The following is a 17,679-nucleotide window of genomic DNA, read 5'->3' on the forward strand; positions in this document are numbered from 1 at the left end:
ATAAATTCTTTAATTGTCTCAATATACTTCAATTTAATCACAAATGGGGTATTTTTATCACCAAAATAGAGTCACTTTCATGACTCTAACAGAAGTTGTCTATTTATATCCGCTGTGCTCAAGGTAATGATTACATTTCTACAAGTGGGTTGGTGCTGTGCAAATCTTTCCTGTCTTCCCATTGGTTGAGAACTCAAAGAATATACTTAAATTAAATGGGGCTTAAACAAGTGTGTGAACCAAATTCACTAATAGGCAAAACTTGAGTCGGTTGGATGGTTGACATCTATATTTTTTCTGCCTTTGGAGACGTGATAGATTTTGGATGATGAGAAACCTTCCTGAATTCTGATTGGTGTTCGCTAACATCAACATACATCATCCCTTATATTAGGTATAATATAAAGTTTCAAACGTATTAATACAACGAACGAAAAGTGTGAAGATCTAATGAAAAGTATAGATCTACACAGTTTTCATTGTAGTGATATGTATATATATACACTACGATGAAAAGTGTGAAGATCCAAGAACAATCACTTCCATAATTTCATCGTTTACAGTTGACCAATTAATTAATTTAATATTTAATATTTATAGTTATATTTGAGGTTTAAAACTTGATAAATGTGAAGAAGGTTGAACATTTTTTCTTTTTATGAAGTTTTGATAAAGGCAACCTCCGCCAACTAATTAACCATTATTTAGGAAATATCATAAATTATTAATTATTATAATATATATCTAAATTAAAAATGGCACCTGCCAACAAATTTTCTATTTTCAAAGATGTCTTCATAATTGCACATGATTTCTCTTTCAATTCTTTTTTTTTTTTTTAAATATAAAATCACTTCTTATTTTCCATGTTTGAATATAAAAAAGACTGTTATATGACTCGTGCCAAGAAGAGCATTATTATAACAATAATGTTACAGACACTGAAGGTTTACACTGAAATTTTGCACCAAATGACATGTCACCTGAATCAGATGCAGCCACGTAGTACATTAACAACTATTCCGCGAATGAATGGTCGTTCATCAAATATGAACGAGTGTCCATGATTATTGGACAACCGTTCATTTTAAATGGACTCTTATCCATGCAAAAATAACAATGGACTCTTGTCCATATTATATGGACAAGAGTCCACTTACTATGGACGGACATCCACCTGGAATGGATGTCGTCCATAGTTTAAATTAAAAAAAAATTTAAAACAAAAATCATGGACAAAAAAAAAAAAAAAAAAATTAAAATCTTCTCTTCAAACTCTTCGTCCTCATCTAGCTCTTCAATGCCATCTATGCTTTCAGTTTGGTTCTTTTAGTACTTCACCGTATACCTTTAAAAGATTTATAAGGCCTTGAATCATGGTTGTATACTTTTTTTTCCATGGTAGTGTGTGTTTGTATTGTAAATTACAACTAGACTTACCTGTGGTGGTAATGGGTAAAAGAGTAGTAGTGCTAGTGCAGGCAAGAGAGGAAGTATCACCTTGATTCTCCTCGTTTGATCTGTACAAATAAAGGCTTCATCCGGGTAGTTCATCCTTTTTTTTTTTTTTTTTTGTCTAGTAGGGATGTAGGACGAGTGTCCATGATTTTTGTTTAATTTTTTTTTAATTTAAACTATGGACGGGGATCCATTCTAGGTGGACGTCTGTCCATAGTAAATAAACTCCCGTGCATATAATATAGACGAGAATCCATTATTATTTTCGCATGGACAGGAGTCCATTTAAAATGAACAATCGTCCAATAATCATGGACACTTGTCCATATTTGATGAACGACCGTTCATTTGCAGAATAGTTGTTAATGTGCTACGTGGCTGTCTCTGACTCAGGTGACACATCGTTTGGTGCAAAATTTCAGTGAACCTTCGGTGTCCGTAGCATTATTGTTATTATAATAACAAGAATCCGTTTTTTTTTTTGACTTTTTGTAAGACTCTGAGCGAAGTTTCATTAAACTAAATTAAACTAAGCCTCTCATAATTTTAAAATGTACATCGAAAAAACTATGAAAAACATGCCAACCATCCTGCAATTTAATAATCGAAGTGAAATGAAGGTGCAACAAAGAACTGAAGAGATGAGATGAAGAAATTGACAACGGAAGAGAGAAAAATGAATTAGGGCTCGACAGAGACTGAAAAAATAGGGAAAACCGTAAAAGAAATTCATTTTTACGGCTTGAAAAACGAGTTAAGAATTCACCCGGTTTCGCCCAAAATCTGTTGGACTAGCGAGTTGCTACAATAACCCTAGTCCAACCGCGGATCAAACTGAGTGGATTGATACCCCTGATTTTTAGGCCTACCCAGCTCGGCTCACTGGCCGGTTTCCAGTTGAACCAATCAGGCCGGACTGAGTTTTAAAACATTGTTATTTTGATTAATTATTTGATCATGGTGTTAATAGGAAATCTAGAATTAGAAAATAGTAGAAGTTGCAGGCTACGTAAATTAAATATATTTATTTATATTAATTATTGAGTATTTGATATTTCAAACTGATTATGTGTATTATTATTATGTACGAAAATACATACACAGTTTGGATGACAGATCCAATTAACTTAATTTCGTATATTTCAATGAAGATATGAAGTTGGATCTTTTCTCATAAATTCTTAATAAAAATTAAGAAGTAAAGTTTCAAACATATTAATACAACTTATATATATATTACTACAACGAAAACTCTGAGGATATATATATATATATAATGAATACAAAATCACTTCTTAATTTCTATGTTCGAAAATAAAAAAGACCATGTTATAGGACTCGTGCCAAAAAGCGCATTAATATAATAACAAAAATCTGTTTTTCCTTTCGACTTTTTCTAAGACTCCGAACTAAGCCTCTCATAATTTTCAAATGCCCAGCAAAAGACTACGAAAATCATGCCAAACACCCTGCAATTTTGTAAAAATGGTAGCTAGCTTTGGCCTTTGGGTGCGGCTCCGTAAGTTGACCATAATCGTCAAACATCAGTTACCTTCTCATAAGTTTAAAATGTACATCGAAAAAACTATGAAAAACATGCCAACCATCCTGCAATTTAGAAAAGAAAAGATGTTAAGGATTCTTAGAGACTGTCAAGCCCGTCTCTATCTCGTAATGTGTTTTTACTATTTTCTTTGTTGAATTCAAGAACTCTGGTCTTGATTTTGTGAAGAGAAGTTGCCTATTTATACTTGTTGTGCTCAAGGTAATGATTACATTTCTGCAGGTGAGTTGGTACCGTGCAAATCTTTCATGTCTTCCCATTGGTTGAGAACTCAAAACACATCTTTAAATTAAATTGGGTTTAGACAGGTGTATGAACCAAATTCACTCATAGGCAAAACTTGAGTCGACTGGGTTATTGACAGTTATATTCTTTTTGTCTTTGAAGACATGAAAGATTTTGAATGTTGAGAAACCTTCCTAAATTCTTATTAGTGCTCGCTGACATCAACATATGTCAACCCTTATTTTAGGCATAATATAAAGTTTCAAACATATTAATATATATATATTTCACTACAATGAAAAGTGTGAAGATCCAAGAATTATCACTTCCATAATTTCATCGTTTACAATTGACCAAATAATTAATTTGATATTTACTATTTATAGTTATATTTGAGGTTTAAAGCTTGATAAATGTGAAGAAGGTTGAACATTTTTTCTTTTTCTGAAGTTTTGATAAAGGCAATCTCCGCCAACTAATTAACCATTATTTAGGAGATTCATAAATTATTTATTTTTATTAATTACTATAATATCTATCTAAATTAAAAATGGCACCTGCCAACAAATTTTCTATTTTCTAAGATGTCTTCATGATTGCACATGATTTCTCTTTCAATTTTCTATTATAAAGAATCTGTTTTTCTTTCGACTCCGAGCGAAGTTTCATAAACTGAATCAAACTAAGCCTCTCATAATTTTAAAATGCCCAGCAAAAAACTATGAAAACCATGCCAACCACCCGGCAATTTTTAAAAAACGGTAGCTAGCTTTGGCCTTTGGGTGCGCCTCCGTAAGTTGACCATAATCGTCAAACATCAGTTACCTTCTCATAATTTTAAAATGTACATCGAAAAAACTATGAAAAACATGCCAACCATCCTGCAATTTAGAAAAGAAAAGATGGTAGCTGTCTTTTTCCAGTTAGTGCCAAATCTTGTTCTATAAATAAATTTCTTGTACTTGGTGTTTCCAGTAAGCTTTAATTTCATATTTCTTTATCAATCATGGTGCCAGGTTATCCAATACGAGTGGTAGCTCAATCTTGGAAGGGTGGCTCTGGTGGGAATGGGATGGAGTCACCAGGCACATCAACATGATCAGAGTGATAACTACCATTTTGGTCATTGTTTATGTGCTATTTCCTGGTTGATGAAGAAATCAACCAGGAGTATTCCATCACTTCCACCTGGCCCACGTGGCTTGCTTTAGTAGGAAATCTTCTTTCCATTGAAACTGAACTCCATCGTTACTTTTCCAAATTATCCGAAAATTATGGCCCAATTATGAAAATTAAACTGGGTACCAAACTTTGTATTGTGATAAGTTCACTACATTAGAAGAACATGTTGAAAGACCATGATGCAAATTTTGCCAACCGCGATCCTCCTGCAGTAGCATTACCCTTTCATTTGGCGGAGCTGACATATTATGGAAGTCTTATGGGCATGAATGGCGCAAGTTACGTAAAGTTTTTGTTGCTGAATGAATGAGTAAAAAAGCCCTCGATGCTTGTACACCACTTCGACGACAAAAAGTAGCAGAAATGGTGGAGGAGGTACATGGGAAGGTTGGTTCACCGATAAAATATGGTGATATAACCTTCTTAACTGCGTTAAAAGTAATATGAAGATGTTATGGGGTGCTCATTGCCTGGGGAGAATAAGAGCAGCAACGGGGTCAAATTAGGGAACTGGTGGAAGAAGTTGTTGAATTGTTGGGAGCTCCCAACATTTCTGATTTTTTTCCTCCTCTTGTGCGGTTTGATTTACAAGGTCTTCGACGAAAATGAACAAACTTATGCATTCGTTTGACAGGATTTTCCAGTCCTTAATAGACAATCAGATGAAAGCCGTATGGTGTGTGGAGAAGACGGGAATGAAGACAACGGGAGCAAGGATTTTCTACAATTCTGTTGGAGCTTAAGCAGCAAGAAGATGAAGCCTCATTATCCTTGAACCAAATTAAGGGTTTGCTCATGGTATATATCTGTTGGAAATTAATGCTATTTTTCCCCTTTTTTCTGGTAAAATTTAATTTTCTAGCTAATAAAACAAATCCAACGAAACCACGTATTCATTTTCAGTTCAAGTTGTGATTTGTGATATTGAAATTGTCAACAGGACATTTTTGTTGGGGGTACAGATACAACATCAACCACACTAGAGTGGGCGATGGCAGAAATGCTACAACAGTCGGAGATAATGAAAAAAGCCTGCAAAGAGGTGGAGGAAGTGGTTGGGAATGGAATATAGTGCAGGAGTTTCATTGACAAACTGCATTATTTAAATGCAATAGTAAAGAGACACTTCGATTGACCCACCAGCGCCGTTCCTAGTTCCGCACAACCCGAGTGTAACTTGCACAATCTCCGGATACCCCATCCCTAAGGGCTCAAGAATTATCCTAAACGTATGGAAAATGCAAGGGACTCTGAGGCATGGAAAAATCCACTGGAGTTTCAACCTGACAAGTTCCAGAATGATTCTGAAAAGGTTTAACATGGGAAAAACTTTAATTTCTTCCTTTGGTTCCGGAGAAGGATTTGTGCTGGAATGCTTTGGCAGCGAAATTGCTACCATATTTTGGCACCTATTGCACTCTTTCAAATGGAATTTGCCAGAGGGAACAGAGCTTGATTTATCTGACAAATTGGTTTTGTTTTGAAGAAGAGAAACCATGCTGCCATACCAACCGCAAAATCATATAAAAATTAAAATTTCTTAATTACTAGTAGTATATCACACTTGAGAGAGTTACGACTGGGAAGTGGGAAGATAATTTCTTTTCACTAGCAATAAACGAGAGTGTGTGTGTTTGTTTGATGTATGGCATGCCCATGTAGATTCGTTTCAATATTTGAGTTGCGTGTAATCTGGTGGGAAAAATAATAAGGGTGTGAATTTTATTTCCAAATTTTAAAGTGGGTTAACATTCTGGTCTGTCTTATAACTTCTATTGTTAGCTAGAATTGGAGAATGTCTATCAAAAGAGGAAAATAATGATTTTGAAGCCTAAACGATTAAAAATGACTACAACCATGTGAATTATAACTTCAGTTGTGAGTTTTAAAATGGTCTGCTTACTAAAGCCTAAACATGGACGGTCATATTAGACTGGGTTCTGTAGTTACAATACCCAATTGAGATTGATATTTGATAGAGGAAAATGATTATTTTGATGGCATAAAAGATAGAACCGACTCCGCACAGAAAAATGATAATCATGGACATTTAATAAGTTAATCGAAGACATATACAGGGGCGGATCCAATGTGTATTAAGGTGGGCCAGGCCCACCCTCAAATTTAAAAAAAAAAATTAAATACCTTATTTATTTGTTTGACTTTGGTCCACCCTTTATTTTTGTTGTCAAATATTAAAAAATCGTGATCACTCTTCAATTTAAAACTAAAAGTCTTGACCCACTCTTCCCTTTACAACAAAGCTACAGACACTGAAAATTTTACACCGAAAATATGTACCGGCCTACGTGAACACAACTTTGATTTTTTTAACAATTTTTTTCTAGTGAACGGCCGTCCATTAAATTTGGAGGCCGTTCACTCATGGACGGGCGTCCATAAATAAAATATAAAAATTAAAAAGAAAAAACTGGGGACGGTCATCCATAAATTTTGGCGGCCGTCCCTTATGTTTGGAGGGCGTCCATTAGGAATGGACGCCCGTCCATACTTAAAAAAAAAGAAAAAAACGTTTACGCCGTCATACTTTAAAAAAAAAAAAATCGTCTTCATTCCCCATCTCTCTCTTTCTTTGCCTTCATATCCACCTTTGAATAGCCTGAAACAGCTTACTCATGACGTAAGTAGCTCTCAACATCTCTAGTGATGAGAATGTTGGGCGTGGTAATATCTAAGCGGAAAGGTTCAACTCAATCAATCTGTTTCTGGGTTTTCTGGTAGTGGATTTGAAGGTGAGAAAACCCAAAAAACAACAAAGCTACGGACACCGAAATTTTACACCGAAATGGGTACCGGCCTACGTGTAATACAACACTTGATTTTTTTAACAATTTTTTTCTAGGGAACGGCCGTCCATATATATGGACGGGCGTCCATATACAAGGGACGGCGTCCCCATTTAAAGGCCGCCCATCCCCATTTAAAGGACGCCCGTCCATAAATAAAATATAAAAATTAAAAAAAAAAACTTGGGGACGGCCGTCCAAATTTGGACGGCCGTCCCTTATGTTTGGACGGGCGTCCATTCCGTCCATACTTAAAAAAAAAAAAAAAAGTTTGGACGGGCGTCCATTCCGTCCATACTTTAAAAAAAAAAAAATCGCTTCATTCCCCATCTCCTCTCTTTTTTTCTGCCTTATCCACCTTTGAATAGCTCTGAAAGCTACTCCATGACGTAAAGTAGCTTCAACACTTAGGATGAGAATGTGGGTGTGTAATAAATCTAAGCGGAAAGAGTTCAATCTCAATCAATCTGTTTCTGGGTTTCTTCTGGTAGTGGATTTGAAGGTGAGAAACCCCAAAAAAAAAAAGCTAAGAGGGAGGTGAAAAAGGTTAAGCTCAAGGTTGGTGGTGTTACACGCAATTACAGGCCAACGTCACAGCCAATGGTGTGGCAGGGGGGGGGCTTCTAAGAATTCCCAGTCCCCAGATGACTCCAGACCAAGGTAGAAGCAGAATCTTCAGGTATAATGTTGCTTCTTGTCAGCTCAGTTCTGTGAAATTTGGTAGCCTCATTCTCGTATGTATTAGGTTCGATTTCACTTGAATATTTGGTCTGTTTCACTTACGTGAGTATCACTTGCCTAACTTTGTTCATATGTGTCAAATGGTCAGAACATCGAAATGCGAAATTTTTTCTTTTTCTTTTTAAGCATTTCCAGCTTATATAGTTGGATAGAGAATTAAATTTTAATGTTTGGAAGGATATCTTCAGTGTTAATGGGGTTTTTCATACCTTAATAAGTATCACTGAATTATGTTTGGAATCCTGTGCAATCTTCTCATTTAATGTTTCTATGCCAGGGAATTTCGATGATAGCCTTTCCCCTCTAGATAAGAGGTATGGCCTTCAAGGGATCCCTTGGAAGGATTTCTCAAGAGTTGGTTTTAGTTTGGGGAAGGAGGATCAATTGACGGGGAATAGCAGGAAAGAATTCCTGGGAAAAAAGGAGATCACTCTGGCGCTGTTCGTAAGAGCAAGCGAGTATCTAAGAGGCGTGCGGTGGATGGAGAATTTGATGATGATGAGGATGACGAGATTCGATACCTGGAGAAACTTAAAACTTCAAAGGTTACTTCAGGATATAAAGATGATGATGAAGAATTAGGCAAAAAAACATCGAAGGGATGGGCGTCCGTCTAAACTTTTTTTTTTTTTTTAAGTATGGACGGGCGTCCATTAGGAATGGACGCCCGTCCAAATGTAAGGGACGGCCGTCCATAATTTATGGACGGCCGTCTCCAAAGTTTTATTTTTTTATTTTTATATTTTATTTATGGACGGGCGTCCTTTAAATAGGGACGCCCGTCCCTTGTATATGGACGAGCGTCCATGTGAGTGAACTGCCGTCCAAATTTGATGGACGGCCGTTCAGTAGAAAAAAATTGTTAAAAAAATCAAAGTTGTATTACACGTAGGCTGGTACACATTTTTGGTGTAAAATTTTCGGTGTCCGTAGCTTTGTTGCTCCCCTTTAATACTAAAAAACTTGCCCACGGCCCACCTTCAATTTTTTAACAAAACGTGTGTAAAAATAGAATTTCCTTTGCAGTTGCTTTTAACATGACTGAGACTAACGTTACTGAAACCTTATCTTGTATCTTATGAAGTGAGAATTTTATTTGTCCTATATTTTTATAATTTAATTTAATTAATCATTTTTTATAATTTTTAAGGTGTTTTAGTCGCTCCCAACTCCCAACTCCCAACAAAGTTCTTAGCTATTAAAACGTTTTATCTAGTATGCTATTATATAATATGTTTCCTGATTCTAATATTATAAAAATAAAAATTATTTATGAACAAATTATACTGTAAAAATGGAAATTATTTCTTTGATATATTACGCAAATAATTTTATTAAAATATTCACGAATACATAAAAGTAATCAACATATTTTCAAAATTTTACTTATTCTACATAATATAATATATTAAAATGAATTATTAATTCAATAACTTTTCCTATATACTTAATTCTCTACACCGTTTTATTGATATTATTATTATTATTATTATTACTGTTGTCAATTGTTGATATAATATTTTAATTTTGGTACATTGTAAATTGTTTATTTTTCTTAATTATTTTGTTAAGGTATTAATTAATAATAAAATATGTTTTAATGTTTTTTTCAACCAGCAATTAATGATGAATTAACAAAAAATGTTTATAATTATTTTTTTACTAATTACTGAAAAACCTTATAGTGAAGATTGATTAAAAACTTCAAACTTAACATCTCTACAACACTTTACAATTTCTTTTTTTTTTTTTTTTTTTTTTTAAGGCATGATTAGAACAATTGCTCCTCACTATTTTTTTCAATCAGCTACATCTTTTGTGAATACAACTGTATTTCAAACGGAATGTACTAAATTAATCTTTACAATACTAAATTTAAGGAATGCTTATATTTTAAAGCCTGGATCTGGTTGATATACTAGCTGCTGAGTGATTTAAATACCGTACTATATATGATAACCGGTACAGAGAGAGCCAAGATCTATATGTTACCATATCAATAACATACAAAGTTATTAATTAATGTTGGTGGATTTTATCCTTTGGATTTATCAAAGCTAATGTATTTAGTGTTGAAAAATGTCTCTACATATATATTAGAAATATGAAAGCATGTTTTACTTCACCAACAATCTTACATATGCCAAAAATTATCCCGAAATTCTCATTCCAAGTGGTGTAATTTGATCAAACAAAATTCCGAAAACAGAAAAAGATTTATCTCTTTTAATTGGGACCTGGTTGCAGTTCGCAGCTACCAAACAAAAACTCTTTCCGTTTATACCTAATTCCAATCTATACAGAAACTCAAGTCCAGTGAAGTGAAATACCTGGATAACCCTCAATTCAAAAGCCGCCCTGAGCCCCACCTTCACACCCCAATTATATTAATTATGAGAAATTATGCTGACTGTTAAGCAGTAAGTTGTATATTAAGCAGTTAAGCTGCAAGTTGTATAGCTGAGTTAATTATTAATCATAATTAGTTGAGTGCAGTTAATTGGGTTAGTTAGCAACCGTTATTGTATAAAAGATTTGTAAAAGACATTATACAGAATAACATAACAGTATATTTTTCCTTCAACCTAAAAATTTGAAAAATAAAGTAAATATTTAAAAAAAAAAAAAACTAAAAAAATGAAAAGCCGTTAGCTTTCCTTCAAGCTAGCAGCACAATCGACAGGGGCAACGTTGTTAGGTAGGATCCGGCCTGAGCTAGGTAGATCCAAGCTGCTTTGGCGTGGTCTTGATCTTACCGTTTGTTAACATACAATTTTGTTTAATTATAAAAATAATTAAAAACAAAAGTAATGTGAATGCTACCTCTTGTTTACACAGTGATAGATAATATATAATTTTGTTTCATTATTATGTTCATGAGAATATAAAGAATAGAACACACAATAATTGAGAATAGATACTGTACATACAATAATTACTAACAGACAGAGTTTGAGTTGGGAGCTAAAGTAAATTTATATTAATTTTTTATTTCTATTTCATATTCTGAAGGTTGGGTTGGCGTATTCATTACTGTCAATCATAAAAAAAAATAGGATTAAGTTAATCAAGTATTAATTTAAGTTAGTTAATGTTAATTTAATCCAATCTTATTAATGTTCCCTTATTCTTGTTTTGCGACTAATTAATGTGAATGAAGAAAGTCAATCAGTAATAAAACACTATAAATTACCCACCCATAAGTAGTCTAGCGATAAGAGAGAACCAATGATATATCCCACAGTCCCAAGTTTCATATCCTTGCTAGGTGCAAAGATAATACATTTGCTTATAATCGATCTAAAGAATCATGATGGTAAATTACTGTGGGATAACTCCATTAGTCAAGGTGCGTGTAAGTTGATCCGTACACCTCAGTTATTTAAAAAAAATATTATATATATAAGAACATGAATGGAAACAGAACCTAATCCCTATAAAATATAAATTCAACAATTTATTTAAAGTTAACTAGTTAATAAGTGAAAAATATGAAGCAGTGTGGTTGGGTTGTTAGTGCCGATCACCATAGGATTAAGTTAACTGAGGTGAAAAATATGAAGCAGCGAAAAATAGAGATGTCTACTAGTGAAACAGAGAACAAGATCTGGGATTTGATCATATTTGACCGTTTTCCAATGATGACAATGTTCGGTGGGGGAAAACTTGCAAGGAGATTTCAACAAGTACGTAGAAGCATATTTTTTTTTTTTCTTTCCCTGTTTTTCGCTCTGCAATTTAGCTCTAGAAGAAACAGATTGATGGCTTGAGATATTCATTCTAGTGATGCTTCCATGGTCTGCCTCTGGCCATATGACGTCACATATAGTATGAACACTTCATTTACAATATTCCAGTGCATTGCAAAGAATCTTTGGGATTTCAAAACAACCAAATTGAAGGGAGAAAAATTTAAAACGTGGTTGTTGAGATAGAGTAGAAAAAACTAGGGGTGAGCACGGGTAGCGGGTAGAACCGGAACTGGGGGTAAGACCCAGAACCTGTACTGTGCGGGTAGGTTCCGGTTCCAATTTTTTAGAACCGCTACTGTGCGGTTCCGGTTCCGGTTCTTGCATGTGGAGGAACCGGAACCGGAACCTGTAAAAAGGGTACTCTGTTTGGAACCTGTTTTGGAACCTGTTTTGAAACCTGTTTTTGGAACCTGTTTAGAACCTATTTTGGAACCTGAACTATAATGAAATATTTGTGAAATGTAAATAATGGGGGAGTTTTTATTATTTTACATATAAAAAAATTTAAAATAGAAAAAGTTAAATTTTTAGAATAACCTAATTAAATAAATATACGAACACAATTATACTTATTACATATAAATTACACCATATTAAAAGCTTTAATATAAGTATAAGAAGTAATATTAAAGTTTTGATCAATTAAATGAATAATTGGAATTATAATCCAATTAAAAGTGTTTTACATTTTAATGTTATTAAAAGAATATTTTGAATAAAATAGTATATTTGATTGAGTAATATATATTTAGTTATGTACTTCAATTATCAAGTTCTAAGTATATCTATAATAAATTATTAATTAATTATAATATGATAAATTGATAAACATTAATAAATTTAATTACTAGTTAAATATCATACTTAATCAATTATAACATTACATATAGTTAAATGATTACTTAATTAATTATAATTTTATAACATTACTTAATTGATTTATGTATAATTAATTATAGGATTACATTAATGATTACTACTTAATTAATTGACTTATAATTAGAAATTTAATTAATATAGCATTACGTTATAGATTTATAGTATAATACTTAATCAATTATAACATTTATTATAAACATTAGTACAAACTTAATTAAATGATTAAAAATTTAATTAATTATAATATTACATTAAAATTATAGTATGATTACTTAATAGTTAATTCACTATACATTATATATAGTATGATTATATAATTAATTACTGTTAGTGTATGCCCTAAGAACCAATCGTGTCATCGGTTCGAGGCATTATGTTTGTATTATATGTGAATGTATATAGTTGTATATACATTTTATCTTATCAATAAAAGAAAATGTTCTTATTTCACATGTGGGTTATTGCTTCATTTATATTATGTACATGTGAAATGTCCGGATGATACAAATCTTTAGAAGATCAAAATCATCAAAGTATTCCTACATAGGTAATATTAATGGGCAATAATATTATATAGTAGGCATACTGAATGCCTCCGTAGAATATCATGTGATGGTATTGGTGTGGGTGATTATAAAAGTTATATCACTAGGGCATTAGCATGGATACGCGGTTAGTGAACTGTTTATCGAATATGGCAATTTATGATGAATCACTGGGCATTTAAAATGTAGTCAATGATTTATCATAAGATCGTACTAGGGTATTTATTAATCCTTAGACCTGAGATATCACGGTTGGATTCTGCATAAACGCATATAGGTCATATGGTGTAAAACATGAGGCTAATCATGCCATGTGTTAATAAGCTGAATTGGCCATGTGTTGTTTTGTGGGGACAAGTGATAGTCAAGATGGGATCCGTTGACTTGGTATAGATTGATATCAAGTTCCTAGACAAATGTCAAGATACATTAGAAAGGGAAATCTCCGGCCGGGGTATATAAAATGTACATGAAAGTTGTTTCATGTGACACGTTTCGTATGTATTGTATTAGAATAAGATAAAGATTTTGACATACCAGAATCCATTCTTAATTGGGATTAGATAACGGAAGGATTTGATTATACAATGTATGATTGTAAAAGGTTCGTTGGAGTATATCTTCATTGTGACTTAGGGGTTATGGAGCATTGTAGATGCCTACCATAATCAGTGGGAGTTTTGTTATAAAGAGTTATGACAAAACATATCGAAATAGATTGTGATATTGGGCCCACGGCTAGGCCACAGTGAAACTAAGAGGTCACACATAAAACTAAGGAGAATGGAGAAATAGCCAAAGAGAGTTGATATCCAAGGTTGGCTAACACCTACCAAGGGTAATAAAGTTATTATATGAAACATTTTCTTTATATTAAATTGGATTTTACAAGGGGTTGTAATTGTAAACAATTTAAGAGTTAAATTGTTATGTAAACAATTTAAGAGAAAACAATTTAACCTTAAATTGTTTAATTGTGATTAAATGTTAATCCAATGTTATCATTTAAAGAAGTTTAACAACTTCATAACAATTAAGAATTGTTAAGGAAGTCCAAAAACATTATTGAATTGTTTACAAGGATTCCTATATAAAGAAAATGATTATCAATTTTGTGTAGAGAAAAACTCTAAGAACCTAAATCTCCTCTGGTCAAATCTCTCTTCCCTGGTGTGGATACTCTTTGCTTAATTTCTCTTGAAATTAGAGTCTCCAAGGTTCTAAGGGCTTAGGTAACATGTTCTACCTTACTTATTTCAATTTGATTAAATTTATTTTTAAACTATGACTATATTTGTTATAGATGATATGCTTGATTCTCCATGCATCTATCTTCAATTACAACATTACATAATTAAATGATTACTTAATTGATTATGAGTTATGATATTATGTTTTAAACATTAGTAATTACTAATTACTACATAAACATTAGCACAATACTTAATAAATGAAAGAAATTAATTAATTATAACATACCTTATAAACATTTCATTATAAACATAATAAATATTACATTATGTTAAATAATTACTCATTAAATTATAATATTATTATATTACATTAATATTATGATCACTTACTTAATTTAGTACATAGTTAAATGATTAATAATACTTAATTAGTTATGAATTTATAACATTACATTATAAACATTAGTAATACTATATATACATTACTTAATTAAACGATTAAAAATTTAATTAATATACATTACCTTATATTATAATAAATACTTAATCAATTATAACATTTCATTATAAACATTAGTATATTAATCAAATGATTTGAAATTAATTAATTATAATATTAAATTATAGTTATAATTGATTATTAATTCATTAAACATTACATTACTATTATAGTATGATCATATAATTAATATAACATTACATAATTAAATGATTACTAATTGACTATGAGGTATGATATTATGTTTTAAACATTAGTAATTACTAATTTACTACATAAACATTAGCACAATACTTAATTAAATGATAAGAAATTAATTTATATAACATAACTTATAAAACATTCATTAAAAATATAATAGCATTACATTATAGTTAATAATTACTCAATTAAATTATAATATTATTATATTACATTATATATTATGATCACTTACTTAATTATAGCATTACATAGTTAAAGATTACATAATTACATAATTAGTTATGAATTTATAACATTACATTATAAACATTAATAATTACTAATTTACTATATTATTACATTACTTATTAAACGATTAAAAATTTATTAAATAACATTACCTTATAATTATTAATATGATTACTTAATCAATTAAACATTCTATTATAAACATTAGTATATTAATCAAATGATTTGAAATTTAATTAATATTAATATTAAATTATGATTTATAGTATGATTACTAATTATTATAACATACATTATACTATTATAGTATGATCATATAATTAATATAACATTACATAATTAAATGATTACTTAATTGATATGAGTTATGATATTATGTTTAAACATTAGTATTAGTAATTTACACATAAACATAGCACAATACTTAATTAATGATAAGAAATTTAATTAATTATAACATTACCTTATAAACATTTATTATAGAAATTAATTAAGCATACATTATAGGTAAATAATTACTCAATTAAATTATAATATTATATATATTATATTATGATCACTTACTTAATTATAAATTATTTAGTTAAGTGATTATAATGCTTATAGTTATGAATTTATAACATTTCATTATAAATATTAGTAATTTATTATACTATTACATTACTTAATTAAACGATTAAAAATTTAATTAATTATAGCATTACTTTTATATATTTGTAATATGAGTACTTAATCAATTTAACATTCCATTATAAACATTAGTATATAATAAATGATTTGAAATTTGATTAATTATAATATTAAAATTTATATTTATAGTATGATTACTTAATTCATATAACATTACATTATATATTATAGTATGATCTATAATTAATATACATACAAATTAATGATTACTTAATTGATTATGACATTTTTATAAACATTAGTAATTTACTAATTACATAAAACTTAATCAAATTATTATATTTATTAATATAACATTATATTATAAATATGGGATGATTATTTAATTAATTATAACATTATATATAAAACATATTACACTATAATTAAATGATTAACAATTTAATTAATTATATATTCATTATAATTAAATAGTATATTACTTAATTAATTATAACATTGTAGTATGATGAATAATTGTTTTTGTTTTGTTTTGATTGACGAATTTATGTGAATTGGGATGAATTGATTGAATTCAAGTGTTGCTTAGAGATTATAGGTTAGAGTTACATTGGACACAAATGAATGAATAATGAAAATGTTAGGGGTGGTATTTGTAAAATTATAAGGTGTTTTTGTTATTTTTAAAACTAATAGGGGGGTAATTGATTTTACAGGGTACCCTGGAAAAGAACCGGAAACACATTTTAGGTTCCGGTTCCTTGAATTGAGAACCTGCATGTGCGATTCGGTTTCGGTTCCTTTTTTGGGGAAACTGTACTGTGGGTTCTGGTTCCGATTCCCTGAAAAACTTAAAACGTGGTTGTTGAGATAGAGTAGAAAAAACCATTGGAACGAGTTGGGGGAAGAATATTCTCTAGCTTTTGTAAATATAAAATTGTGAGAGGAAACGTATTTTTAAAATGACTAGATGCGGGAGATTTTGGAGGCATATGTTGTTAGCTAACAACGTAGCTGCAATTACAATAGTTGGATGAAAAGAACAGCTTAATTACAATCTTATATATAGTCCATTTAAATAAGATTGGAAAATCAAATTAAACACATGTTATAATTTTAATATTAACTAATGTCCAGTAATGAAGACGATCGATCATGCAAATAAGCCAGTAACTTCCATGTGCTTTTAGCTCCAGGGACCACATGAACTTCAGCCTAATCTAGGAGAGCTTATCTGGAGCACAACCAAATTGTAAAATATCAAATATATATAGTGTATTTCAAAAGTGTAGGCAATTAATATTAAACAAGCATCTTATAATTTTAATACACACAATGTTGAAATCATGCTAGCTACGATTAAAAGGTGGTCGGTTTATCGTCCCTTGTCATATATATATATATGACTATTATCTAGATATATATTTAGATACTAAGGATATAGAAGGCATAATAATCTGCTTAACTATTTTCAGTAAGCTTTTCATCTTCTTTAATATGGCATCGAACTTTTCCAAAAAGATTGTAAGTGTAGACGTAAAAATCTACCTGTACGGAAGGAGGGACTGATCCCGTGAGGTTGAGGCCACGAGCGATCTGCTGTACTTGCACACATAAGGAAACAAACATGAAGCGACGGAAAACACCGGGGTGGTGTTTGCCATAGGCACTCCGACGCTCAAGTCAGCAAGGCTGAAAAAGGCTAATTTAGTGAGGGCTAAGGAGAAGAGAGGTTACCAAAAGTCTAGTGGGGGACTGTGACTACAGCTGTA

The 17,679-nt window shown here is 31.1% G+C and overlaps 1 pseudogene; it reads left to right on the forward strand.

Moving 5' to 3' along the window:
- Positions 1-4,314: 4,314 nt before the first annotated feature.
- LOC116112227 lies at positions 4,315-5,501 on the forward strand (annotated as a pseudogene).
- The last annotated feature ends 12,178 nt before the right edge of the window (positions 5,502-17,679 follow it).

Source organism: Pistacia vera, unplaced genomic scaffold (assembly GCF_008641045.1).
Source record: "Pistacia vera cultivar Batoury unplaced genomic scaffold, PisVer_v2 Contig657, whole genome shotgun sequence".
Taxonomy (NCBI): Eukaryota; Viridiplantae; Streptophyta; class Magnoliopsida; order Sapindales; family Anacardiaceae; genus Pistacia; species Pistacia vera.